A 14083-nucleotide genomic window follows, 5' to 3' on the forward strand; every position below is an offset into this window, starting at 1 on the left:
CTGATGAGAGACAGAGATAAATTTCTTGAGTTCTTTTCTACTTCAATTTTATTCTGATCTTAGAGAATTTATTTATTTATTTATTTATTTAATTTATTCATTAATTACATTGTATCGTAATTACATAGAATCTGGAATTCTCCCCCCACCCTAGAGAATTTATTTTACAACAATCTAGAACAGTTGAAATTTATTTTGCATTTCTTTTTTTTATTCATTAATTACATTGTATTATGTGACACAGTTTCATAGGTACTGGGATTCTCCCCACCCCTCTCCAAACCCTCCCTCCATGGTGGATTCCTCCACCTTGTTGCATAACCACAGTTCAAGTTCAGTTGAGATTCCCTCATTGCAAGCATATACCAAACCTAGAGTCCAGCATCTTATTGTCCAGTCAAGTTTAACGGCTTCTTAGGTAGACCCTCTCTGGTTTGAAGACATTTTGCATTTCTAAAGAGTTTTTACCTTGGCTGATATGGTAATGTCTGCTGTTTAGACTTTTGGAAAGAGACTTCCTACCTAGGTACAATAACAGGGTCAAGAGGATGCTTTATTTAAGAGAAACTTTGGGGTACTGATTCTATGGATTCAGGGCCAGAGTCATCTCCTTACCCTGAATTCACTGGACAAATGCCCAGAATGGACGACTTCAGAGGAGATGCTTATGTTTTTTCTGTCCTATTTGGGAAAACATCTTAACAGCCAGCCAACTTGACTTCATTTGGCGTAACTACCTTCCTTTCAATATTCTCCATTTTGTATACTGATTATTTTCAATATTTTCTCTTCTCCTTCCTTTTTACTCTTCTTTTGCCATTTTTTATAAAAGTGATATTTTTTGCAATTCGTAACACTAGATTCCATATGAACATTGTTACAAGTGTCAGAAGCTAAAAAGATAGCACCGTTCCCATTGCAAAAGTTGAGTATTCCCCAGCTTTTTTACTTTCCATTCTCATTTGCATCCTTCATTGTGTTAGTTAAAATATGTCACTTTTTTTTACTAGTTTTACATAATAAATGAGCTCAATAATCATTTTGGTATAACATAATTCAGTGACTAACCTTTCCATGTGAACATGATGTCCTCTCCAGAAAATATGCATAAAAAAAGAAAGAACTGGAAAATACAGTGCTATTACATTGTTACTGCCACTATTTACTTCTGACAAAGATGAGAGTAGCAGCAATATCAGTGGAGGTAGGAAATACCATCTGTTGAGTTCATCCCATGAGCATTGTTCTGTATTAACAGGTTCACACAGGAGTATTTCATTTTTGAAAAACATTCAAACACAGATTGATTTAAGAGATATGCAATGTTATTCAAGCTAATCTCACTTACATTAAGTAACATCAAATTTGAGGATTTATATTGATGCATTATCATCTCCAGCCATCATTCTTAGTGCTTATCTTGGAATGGTTTTGATCTGTTTAAATAAATATAATGACACATTGCTAGAATCTTCCTGTCTTTCTTGAGGCTACCAAATTCCATTTGGCCTCATAATGTTGCTTTTGGTAGTTCATTGAATATCATCATAAAGGTTGTGAAGTTTCTCTATAGCAGATCTTGTCATGGTGATTTATGGTACTAACAGATGAGAATGGCAATATAAATTTTCAGTATTGTTTTTGTTTAATAACGATAAGATTAAAAGATTCCCTGTACTTTGCAGGTAAAATAATCCTGGGGTAGAAATGTACAATATTAAAGCATCAGGAATGCTTAAAAATGAGGTGAGAGTATGCAGATGCAATATTTTATAAGATTGGCTGTCACCTTGTCAACTATTTTTACTATTTATCCAAGCTTGTGTAGGGTTTACTTTGAATAAACAAAATAGTTAATGGGAAAAAATGATCAAGTTTTCTGATTTTCAGACTTTAAAAACAATCAGGGCAATCAAAACGTTTGGGAGTGTGTATTTTAAGCAGCACATATTTGGGCCAGTGATTACCTGTGTTTTTTTCCAAGTTTGTTTACAGGTAGGTAATGATACACTTCTGTGATGTTTGAAAAGCAAACATGCTAGGTTCTAGATTCTTTTAGCAGTGGTTATGACTCTACAAGTGCTAAAACACAGAGAACACTTTCCAACTAATTACTAGTACAGTGAGGATAAGAAACAGTCGTGATGCCTGGGAAGGAAAAGGTGGTGTGTTGAGTAGGTGACCTGTTTGGTAGGTACAATTGTTCTTTCCTAAGGAAGAATTTCCTTAAAGTTATCAGCAATTCAGGGTAGACATATATTAAAAAAAAATCAGTATTTGAACTCTTTAAATGTAAACAAAAACCCCAACACCAATCACATGGGTAGGTCCATATCTATATTTTTTCATATTATAAAGTGTATTTCTTTATCACATGTTCTCCATGATTCATCAACTAATCCAAATACTTGATTCCTGTGTATGAATTCAGATACATGACCGATGGGTCTACGATTCAATTCTCTATGTGTACTTTTTTGTTGCATCACAAATTAACCCAAGCTTGGTGGCTTTAAAACATCAAACATTTAATATCACATTGCTTGAATCTGAGAACTGGGAAAAGTTTACTTGTGGGGGGGGTCTACATTGAGGTCTTCCATGAGATTTTACAATGCAGCCAAGGCTCTAGTCATCTGATGGTTGATTGGAGGAGCCCTGAAGTTCCTTACTGCGTTTTAGTTAATGGTCTTATTTACTTATAACACGGAACTTGTGGTCAAGTGAGTGGGTTTGTGACTTAGCATCTGGCTTCTTCCAGAGAGACGTATTAGAGAATGAGAGAGGGAGGGAGAGAGAGAGAGAGAGAGAGAGAGAGAGAGAGAGAGAGAGAGAGAGAAAACACCATCTTGAAATAAAGGATATTAAAGAGTTTGTGGCCATGTATTTCTTTTACTCTTAAAACATTTATATAAACTTTTGGCTGTCTGAGTGGCACCATGGTAGTTGGCAAGAATAAACCTTATGGAAGGCGGCAACAAAGGAGCCAAGAAGAAAGTGGTTGACTCATTTTCTAAGAAAGATTGTTATGACATGAAAGCACCAGCCATGTTCAACATCGGGAATATTGGAAAGACCCTAGTCACGAAGACCCAAGGAACCAAAATTGCTTCTGACGGCCTCAAGGTCTGGGTCTTTGAAATGAGTCTCGCTGACCTGCATGACAATGAAGTTGTCTTTTGGAAATTCAAGCTCATCATGGAGGATGTTCAGGGCAAAAACTGCCTCACTGACTTCAACGGAATGATCCTTCCCTGGGACAAGATGTGTTCACGGCCAAAAAGTGGCAGACCATAATTGAGGCTCGTGTTGATGTCAAGACTACCGGTAGCTACATGCTCTGTCTGTTCTGTGTTAGTTTTTACTAAGAAATTCAACAATTAGGCCCTGATGAGTTCATATGCTCAGCACGAGCAGGTCTGCCAAATGCAGAAGAAGACGATGGAAATCCTGACGCGGGAGGTGCAAGCAAATGAAAGAATGAGTCAATAAATTGATTCCAGACAGCATTGGAAAGGACATAGAAAAGGTTCCCCAGTCTATTTGTCCTTTCCATGATGTCTTCGTTAGAAAAGGGAAAATGCTGAAGAAACCTAAGTTTGAACTGAGACCACTCATGGAGCTCCACGGAGAAGGCAGCATTCTGGAAAAGCCACTGGGGGAGAAACAGCAGCTCAAGTTGAACGAGCTGATGGCTGCGAACCTCCGGTCCAAGAGTCTATTTAAAATTTAGCCTTTTTAATCATGACAAATAAAAAGTCCAATTTGTGATGGTTAAAAAATTTATATAAAAGGAAAAAATTTCAGGTATTCTATATATATATATATATTTAATTATATATATTATGTATTATATATAAATTCTTAAATATATTTAATTTATATAAAAGGAACACATTTCAGACATTTTTATATATATAATATATATATGATTTACAGTACATAATAATACTTCCCACACTATCCTCTTCCTGAAACACTCACATAATTTCTCCTCCTTCTTTTAAATGTTCTTTGATTTTTTTTAATTATTGGAAAGACTGAATTACTAAAAGGAAAACACAGAGTGACCCTTTATTTACTGGTTCATTCTGCAAATGCCAACAATGCCTGCAGCTGGCACTGCCATCATACCAGCACCTTTTATTTTTACAATGACATACCTTCAATCTTCTTTATAACCACAAGCTTAACTATTCAACTAGTGGTAAGTAGGTAAAACCACTACTTCTCAAGAACATGGATGCGTGCTATAACCAATGATCAAATTTCAAAATGTCACATTTGCACATATACGCTACATTTCCTAGTGTTTTTCATGTTAGTTATCACAAATCAGGGAAAATATATGATACTTGTGTTTTTGGAACTGGCATATTTCACCAAAGCCACTACATAAATAATCACTTACTTCTCCCAGACATTCCTCATTGTCACTAACAAAGCCATGCCAATGAATTTGATTTCTCTGTGGAACCAATGGCAACTGGTGGTAGGCACCTCTAAATTTTTCAGATAGTCTCATTCGTACTTTGATAATGGTTAACGCTATTTTAATAACAACTCTTTCAACGAATTTTGATTGTTTTACTAGGTTTTCATAGTGGCATTTAAAATGTTCATCTATATAAATTTTTAGGATATGTTTTATCTGTTATATGTCTCACTTGTAATATAGATGTTGAATATGACATTTCCCTAGTACTATAGGTAATTTGGGATTCTACTAGTATCTTTTATGATAGCATTATGAATTAGACATGGGTATTAACCAGAAGATTATTTTATTATAGATGGCTCAGAAGGATTAGTAGGGCACTGAATATATAGTGGTTAGTTCTATAAATAAAGGTTTAATAAAGGTAATAGCAATTACCATTTTATGACAGTGAAAATATACTATGAATAGTTATTTGGTCAACACAACTTTAAAAAACGATGAAATCATGCACATTTTCTAGAAGGAATGATGAGTAATACATGGTTTAGCTCTTTAGTCAGCAAATGAGGAAACTGAATTTATTAAAGACTTCTGGGAGTTATAACATGCATTTTCATACACATAGAAAAGCAACATAATTTTAAAAGCAAACTGATAATATTTTTAAGTTCATATTATCCAAGACTTTGGATAAAGCAATTATGTTTCATGATATCTCTTTAGGTGAAAATGACTAGTTTTGGTAAGACTGAGGAGCTATTTATCTCTCATATTCTCCTTAAAAGCAATGATACTGTAGTCGTTTTCCATTTAGGCTTATCTGCAATGAATTCATTTTTGTACACAAATCCTTAATTTATTTTAACACAGGCTTGAGTGAAAAGGGAAAGAGTAGCCTACTTGTTTAGATTAGAAAGAATCAGCCATAGTGAAATGTCCTTACTACTTGCTCCTTCCACTGGTCCAGGCTGCCCTCTCTGCCCATCGCTAATATGCAGCATAGTTATTGAGATACACTCTGTTTTGTTCCTCAAAGCTTTGAAGTTGGGGAAAGAGCCATTACAGTATAGCGAAGTAAATAACAGAAAGATATAAATTAACATGGGAAACCAAAATCAAGAGAATGATACAGGCACACAGAATTAATGCTATGATATCAGTACACCTGCTAGAAACAAATATGACATTTACCTCTAAAATCTCTATTACCAAATGTAAACATGGGGTGACAGGATTGAGTATAATGATCATATACCATTTCCATGGGATGCTCTCATCCCATATAAAACTGCCTGGGTTCGAGTCAGGAGTCAGAACTCCACTCTTCCTTCCTTCCTTCCTTCCTTTCTTTCTTTCTTTCTCTCTCTCTCTCTCGCTCTCCCTCCCTCCTTTCCTTTCTTCCTTCCTTCCTTTCTTCCCTTTCTTTCTTATTACATTTTTAGTTTTTAGTAAGCTCAAGATCACTCATAGATACAATTCCCAGAATATTTCCTTTATGTTCCCACTTTTGAGTTCACCTTTTGCTAAAGCAAATCCTAGTATACAGCAGGTAATTGCTCAGGTACTTAAGTCCCTCTCTTCTAAGTGAGAAACCTGGATTAATTTACCTGCTCCTAACTTCTGCTTGGCCCAGTCCTGACTGTTGTGGTCATTTGGAAAATGTACCAGTGGCTAGATAATCTCTGACACTCTATGTCTCTCCCCTTTTCTCTTCATAAATTAAAAAAATACATTTAAAGTAGATAAGTAGATTAAGATACAAAGTTAAGTTTTAAAATAAAAACTAAAAAGAAATAAATTTACAATTTAATGCAGAGGCTGGCAATGCTGAATTGCAATATGAGCATCAATCCAAGTCCCAGATGCTCCATTTCTGATACAGCAGCCTGCCAATGCACCTGGGAAAGCAGTAAAAGATGGTCCAAGTTCTTGAATCCTTGCTACTTATGTGAGAGACCTGACTGGAGTTTCTGCCTCTCGGCTTCAAGCTAGCACAGGTACAACAGTTATAACCATTCGGGAAGTAAGCTGCAGGTAAAAGATTTCTTTCTGTGTGCCCCTCTTGCTCTGTCACTCTGTGTTTTAAATAAATAAATGTTTTAAAAATTGAATGCAAAAGCAGTTACATGGTTCTCAGTAAATAAAAGAAAATAATTCAGCCATAAAAGATTAATAGAACTATATCTGGTACATAAATGTAAGAGATAAATTTCACTACATTAATAAAAAGTGAACGGTGTATCATACTATGGACGGAGTATTCAACAATATTTTTATGGAAAATACAATGAAGAACTTCATAAAATTGTTACTTTGGGGTTTCTTCCAGATAAGCTGATGGCTTCAATAAAGCAGAAACAAATGATACTGAAAAATTTAACTTCCTATTATGTGCTGATGTTCCATTCAATTTTCTGTATAGGTGGTGTATTATTAATCTGGTTATTCAGATAAATTGAATGCAGAGTACACACACACACACACACACACACATACACGAGATTTTTTAAAGATAGTCAAAGACAACAGAATTAAACAGTAAAAGCAAAAATAGTAACTTTGGGGTTCAGCACGATAGCTTAGTAGCTGGATCATCTGGCGGGATCCCATATGGGCGCCAGTTCTAATCCCGGCAGCTCCATTTCCCATCCAGCTCCCTGCTTGTGGCCTGGGAAAGCAGTGGAGGACGGCCTCAAGCCTTGAAACCCTGGCTCCTGGCTTCAGGTTGGCTCAGCTCTGGCCATTACTGCTCCTTGGAGAGAGGATGGAATATGGAAGAACATTCTCACTGTATATCTTTCTCTCTGTAAATCTTCCTTTCCAATAAAAAAAAATCTTAAAGAATATGTATTAACTTGTGGAAGGACATCATGAATCTTTGCCAGTGTGGAGCCAGACCTAGTCTCAATTCTTCTGGGAAGGCCCTGGTAGCAATTAATATGGAAATGAATTGACAAGAAATTCACTAGTCTGCAGGTTTAGATAATAGTTCACAGAGAGGTGCTTCCTCCCCCACGCAGGGGGACAGGAACTAAGAGACTGAGGAAAGGAACCTGCTAGTTGAACAAACTGCATGTTGGGGGAATGTCTCTTGCCGCTGAATTGTAAATCCCAAACCCCATTCCTGATGTGTACATGACAACATCTCCTTAAAAACCTGATACTGGAGCTGGGTGCGATAACACAGCAGCTGAAGTCCTCACATTGAACAAGCCAGGATCCCATATGGGCGCTGGTTCTAATTCCAGCAGTCCTGCTTCCAAAAACTCCATGCTTGTGTCCTCAGAAAGCAGTAGAGGACAGTCAAAAGCCTTGAGACCCTACACCCACATGGGAGACCCTGAAGAGGCTCCGGGCTCCTGGCTTCAGATTGCCTCAGCTCCAGCCATTGTGGCCTCTTGGGGAGTGAGCCATCAGATGGAAGACCTTCCTCTCTGTATATCTGACTTTCCAATAAAAATAAAATCTTTTAAAAAGTCTGATGCTGTAAATCAACTTTGGCTATTAACCATCAGTAGGTAGTCCATGTATGCTCTGTGTGCACCAATTCCATTGCTGCTGGACAATGAACATTTTGTGAGCTTTTGTCTCTATCAAATTCAAGAATTTTTGTAATAAATGATATCAATCACTTAATCTGTCTTTAAATAACTGAGAGGGATGGAATTAACCATGTCAATGCAGTCTTTTCAACATTATTAAATGAAAGAAAAATGGATACTCTTTATCTTTTGTTAAGATGAGGAAACCAAAAGAAGAAATAGCAAAATCGGGATTGTAAGGTGGAGGTGTGATGACTTCCCATTGAAACTGTCACAAAAACTGGCACTGTTTGATGAAAGGAATGAGCAGAGGTATTGTTATAGAGAAGAAGGAATTTCTGGGACCATTTCCACAGGCATTTATATACTACACAATGGCTGACTTTCTCAAAATAAAATTGGGCATTGTTGGGGCTCTCCCAAAATTTGGCTAGCAAAATAGCCTGAACACCCCCAAAAACTATCTATCTATCTATCTATCTACACATATGTATATATGTAACACTAATACATTAAGAACAGCCACAGACAAAAGCAGAGTTATCACAGAAAATTAAAAAAAAATGAGAGCAAGATCCTAAAGCATTTCTTTGAAGAATTGCAATGGGAGTTGATACATGACTTTAGCAACATGATCCTGAAGACAAAGTACAGTCTAGATAGTGGCTACCCACAGATGGAAGTACTCAGTCAAAACCAAAGCAGAGATATCGGAAGTCAATGATAAGGTGATAGTTTTTCCATCAGGATTATACAAGCTAAGCCAATTCAGATTCTTATGTCGCTGTTCTTGCTATTGCCAATCTTTTCTCTAAGGCATATAAAGGATATGGACCAATCAGGAGAGAGATAGAAAGAGACAAGTGTCTCCTAGCCAATGGTTCACTCCTCAAGGCCACAACAGATAGGACTGGATTAAGCCTTAACAGGGTGCTCAGAATTCAACTTGGGTCTCCTATGTGGGAGCAGGAAAGCAGGTATTTGAACCCTAAGCTGCCAGGGTGCACATTAATAAGAAACTAGCATTGAGATCAGAGTCTGGACTTGAACCCAGGACCTCTGATGTGGGATATGTGCATCCTAACTGGTAGCCCAAGTGCTGTGCCAAACACATTTTCCTTTTTAACACGAGGTGTCCACTTATAGATTGCTGTTTTCTGGGGTTGAGAGCAGTATTTTGAACAATTTCTATCTGTGAGGAAATTGGAGGGAGACTAAGCTTTTCTTCTATTCAGTGTCTGGATGAGGCCCACACACATGATAAACGTTGATTTACTTAAAAATGTTGTTAATTATAAATGTAATTCAAAATAACTTCGTAAATACAGCAAGAGGTATGTTTCACCAACTATCTGGGCAGTATGATCCAGTCAGGTTGATGCAAAAGCTAATCATATGTGGTATATTTCACACCAAAAATTCATGCATCAGCTTTATAATCAATATTCACTTTCTTCCTCAGAAGGCTATTTAATGTTCCCTGATATTCTTACTGCATTTCTCATTTAACTTATAATTGCTACAACTGTTTCAAAACTTTTATCAATCTGTTCAAGCCTCCAGATTTCTGTAGCTGATTGCCTTTTACCTATTGAATAAATAAAATATACACCATTAAGTTTTCTTCCCCCGCTCCCCAACCTCACTTCACTGCTGCCAAAAGCAATGTGTCCCACAGACCTCATCTTCCCCTTTGCCCTCTTTTTTCACTGGAGAGGATACTTTGCCTTTTTCTTTTCTTTTTTTTTTTTTTAAAAGATTTATTTATTTTTATTGGAAAGGCAGATATACAGAGAGGAGGAGAGACAGAGAGGAAGATTTTCCATCTGATGGTTCACTCCTCAAGCGGCCACAACAGCTGGAGCTGAGCCAATATGAAGCCAGGAGCCAGGAGCTCTTCTGGGTCTCCCACATGGGTGCAGGGTCCCAAAGCTTTGGGCTGTCCTCGCCTGCTTTCCCATGCCACAAGCAGGGAGCTGGATGGGAAGTGGGGCCACCGAGATTAGAACCGGTGCCCATATGGGATTCCGGCGCGTTCAAGGCGAGGACTTTTACCACTACGCTATCGCGTTGGGCCCACACGTTGCCTTTTTCTGACAAGAACCATCTCATCTGTGTTTCAAACTTCTTTCCTACATTGACTCATTCTAAGCTTTTACTGCATTAGTGGACATCACAAAACTACAACTTTTCTCACAAAAATGTGTCTGCTTCTGAGGGAGACAAAGTCTTTCTTAGATTCACAAATACATTTCTGTTCTTTGGATTATTATTTTATTTGCCAGTTATCTTACTGAAAAGTCAAGGTTATTTAGACTTGTTTGTTTTATTATATTTATAGACCTTGACAAACTGGCAAGCTAGGCATTATGGATGAGTTCCACCTTTTGAAGGCAAACACTTAAAGGTGTTCAGTAGTTGCCTACTTTTAAAAATGTGCATAGATACACACATATATGCATATATGCACACATATTTAACTAAAAACTACATATGCATAAATGTGTAGATTTTAGTTTTTAGGGAAATTACTCCTGATAGGCCTCAATGTTCTTATCAGAACATCAAATACTAATACTGCCTTTCCCCTGAATGGCTACACATGTTAAATAAAAGCAAATAAAAGTATGTAAGGTGTTTAGCACAGCATCTAATACACAGTAAGAATGAATTAATGCTTGCTATTGATTTTCACGTGAACAAAAGCTATCTAGTATTAGCATTCATCTTTTGCTAAGAGGTAAGTGAGAGAAAAATCCCCACTGCAGAGCATCTCTTGTTACTTTGGAAAATTAAAGTAGGGGAAATTAAGCCATGGTTTGGGAAAATAAATTATCTGTGTTGTTTACGTTTATTGTTTATGTTTTCCCTCTACACGGGAAAGGGTTATTGCGCCACTAATGGATTTTGTGATTTAGACAACTGTTAGGTCTCTTGACACTTGTCTTATCATTTTCAACATGGACACTGACTAGGTGTACTTTCTGATTCTTATGAGTCACCCTGGATATGATATGCAGTATTTCTATGCTTTATTTTTAAATATATTTTAGTGATAAGCTATTACAGGATTTTCTAGCCTTTTCTTACTTTAACCATTTCCCTCTTGGCAATTTGTTGCATATTTTATAATCCTGCTGACATATTACTTCATCATGTTGTATATTTTTTTCCTCCTACTATGAAATTCTACCTCTGTTTTTGGTATAAACATTATTTTCAGTCTATCATCTCTCCTTACGTATTCAACTGTAACATCTAGACTCACTCCTTTTTACAGTTTTGTCATGGCAACGTGCATCTTAACCTCCCTCTGAGACTGTAGGAGTGTAGCCGTTTTCTATGTTTTCTTGAGTTTCTGTTGATAATTTGGATGACTATCATCTGCAGTTAAAGATCATATGAACTAGATTTTCATACTAATTATATCCAGTCTTTGTCTAGTGGAATCCCTGTCTTCCTGTATCTCCTTACTATATGCTATTCATTTATAATAGTTGACTTAAGCTAGAGTTACTATAAAAATAAATTGGCAAATGTGCATTGATATTTATCCTATGATGAGTACTTATATACTTGTCAACTCTTCATACATTTCATTGGTTCCAATCCAGATAATCTGAGAAATGACCACTGCACATAAAAATAGTATTTTAAAAATTAATATTTATTAAAATGGGTAACTTTACATCCTACCAGAAAGGTATACTAATACTAGACAGGATGGAGTAATTTCCTCTAGTCACTAATTATGGACTTATATTTCATATTCAGATTCACTTTTTGTCAAAGATATCCATCTCTCAAATATTTTGTATTTTATCTTCTTAAGTGTGTCATTTAATTGTATTAATTATCATTTGTTTAAGTTCTATATATTTAAAAAGATTTATTTTTATTTGAAAAGCAGATTTACAGAAAGAAGAAGTGACAGAGAGATTTTCCATCAGGTGGTTCACTCTTGAAATAGCTGCAATGGCCAAAATTGGGCCTATTCGAAACTGGGAGCAAAGAACTTTTCCCTGGTCTCCCATGTAGATGCAGGATCCCAAGGCCTTGTACCATACTCTGTTGCTTTTCCCAGCCATTAACAGATCTGATTTGGAAGTGGGTGCCCATATGTGGTGAGGTTGTCACAGGCAGAGGTTTAGGTTTCTGTGCCAATGCATTGGCCCCAAACTGCAAACATAATATATCAATAAATATGTTAAGTCACATTGCAATCAATATGTTAATAGCCTAGTGTGGCTTTTGAATTGCTGTTTTACTGTAAGACACTGCTTTTCTGAAAATTCCATACTAAAATGCAGATATAATCACTTGGAAAAATTATACTTTGGCAATGATTAGTATAGACTGGTTATGTTGAATACTTGTCAGTGATCAAATGGAGCATCTGTTGAAGGTAGCACGGCCATATCAGTCCTGGCATATGGGATATTTGCCACATGAGGGAGGGATGAGTGGAAACACTGCATAAAAGGGTGCTGGAAATTAAAGAACATTACGGTTGCAGGTGCCAGACAGAGAAGGTAGTATTAGTATATGAATTACTATCAAACATTTTGCTACGATCTTTTTTAATTTTAACATTTCTTGTCTACGAGAAAGGCTTAGACATTGTTTAATGCCTTTTGCTGAAGGTCATTTGAAAATCATGCATATATTCAGATTACCAAATGTGAGAAAGGAGTCCTAATTTGTTAAGCTTCTCCTGAGGCTTAAGTTTCTTCTAGAACACAAGTCAAAGGCTATATTAAACCACATGCAATACTGCAAGAAATGAGATCATTATATTGTAGATAATTTTATTCACAGACCAGGTACTTTTCATTGACAAAGTTGAGACATTTGGCTGTAATTGTCTGCATTTTAAAAAGTTAATTACACCAACGTTCAAACTTCTCTTTGCCTAATCCTGACATTTTTCACTTACTGGTTATAAAGATAATGGAATAAACAAAGAAATATCTCATATGATTTTAGGAGACTGCGTCTCTGACTCGTAAAAGCATTTGAGCAAAAAATGTCATTAAAATGAAAATTATCCATGCTGATTTATACACTGTGATCACCATACCTGCTTTTATTTTTTACTTTCAAGAAAAAGCAAATTACAATAGTTGTTATTAATTCTTTGTAATACACTATTTCTATTTGAAAATTTAGAATTACCATAGGAAGTTTCATGATCTAACAAATAATAATAATATTGTTTACTTCCACGTCTGAAATAATCTTGATGCATAAAGGTCAAATGAAAATAGGCAGTTATTACAATATTAGGAAAAATATGTGTATTCAAATATTAGTTGTTTTGGTTCAAACTTAGCAACCTAATGTGGGAAGATGAGGAAAGTCGAAAATTAACTGAACAATGCATTTGGCAAACTAGAGCACAGCTCACAATTTTTTAATTTCAGCACTGGTAACATTTTGGACCAGGTAATTCTTTGTCTTGTGGAACTCTCCTGTGCACTGGTAGGGTGCTTAGCAGTATTTACAGTATTTATCTGCTAAATGCTGGTCGAAAGGCCTCAAACGGGACACAAATATATTCAAACATTATCTAATGTCTGCCAGGGGACAAGATCATTTGTAGTTGAGAACCAGTGGCAGTTGATTCATTCTGAATCACCATTCTAACCTTCCCTTCCTTTATGTATTTTTCTTTATGTTATTTCCTGAGTGTTTATAAACTCACACATGCTTATTACAATATTTTGTTGTTGTTGTTGTTGTTTTAATGGTGTCATATCTCAACAGACCAGTCCTCTACTTCCATGAGCTAGCATCCCATAGGGGTGTTATTTCATGTCCTGGCTGATTCACTTCTCATCCAGCTCTCTGTGCTTCTATCCTGGCGAAAGCAGAGGAGGGTGGACCAAAGCCTTGGGACCCTGCACCGGTGTGGGAGACATGGAACAGGCTCCTGACTTCTGGCTTCAGGTTGGCTCAGCTCTGGCCATTGTGGCCAGTTGGGGACTGAACCAGCAGATGGAAGATCTTCCTCTCTGCATCTCCTTCTCTCTGTGGATCTGCCTTGGGCTGACTCACATAGTCATTTCTTTCTCTTTCTATGTGATTTATAATGATTATA

The 14083-nt window shown here is 36.5% G+C and overlaps 1 pseudogene; it reads left to right on the forward strand.

The window, feature by feature from the left end:
- The first annotated feature begins 2939 nt into the window (after positions 1-2939).
- On the forward strand, positions 2940-3726 carry LOC101531900 (small ribosomal subunit protein eS1-like; annotated as a pseudogene).
- Positions 3727-14083: the final 10357 nt, after the last annotated feature.

This window comes from Ochotona princeps, chromosome X (assembly GCF_030435755.1).
Source record: "Ochotona princeps isolate mOchPri1 chromosome X, mOchPri1.hap1, whole genome shotgun sequence".
Lineage (NCBI taxonomy): Eukaryota > Metazoa > Chordata > Mammalia > Lagomorpha > Ochotonidae > Ochotona > Ochotona princeps.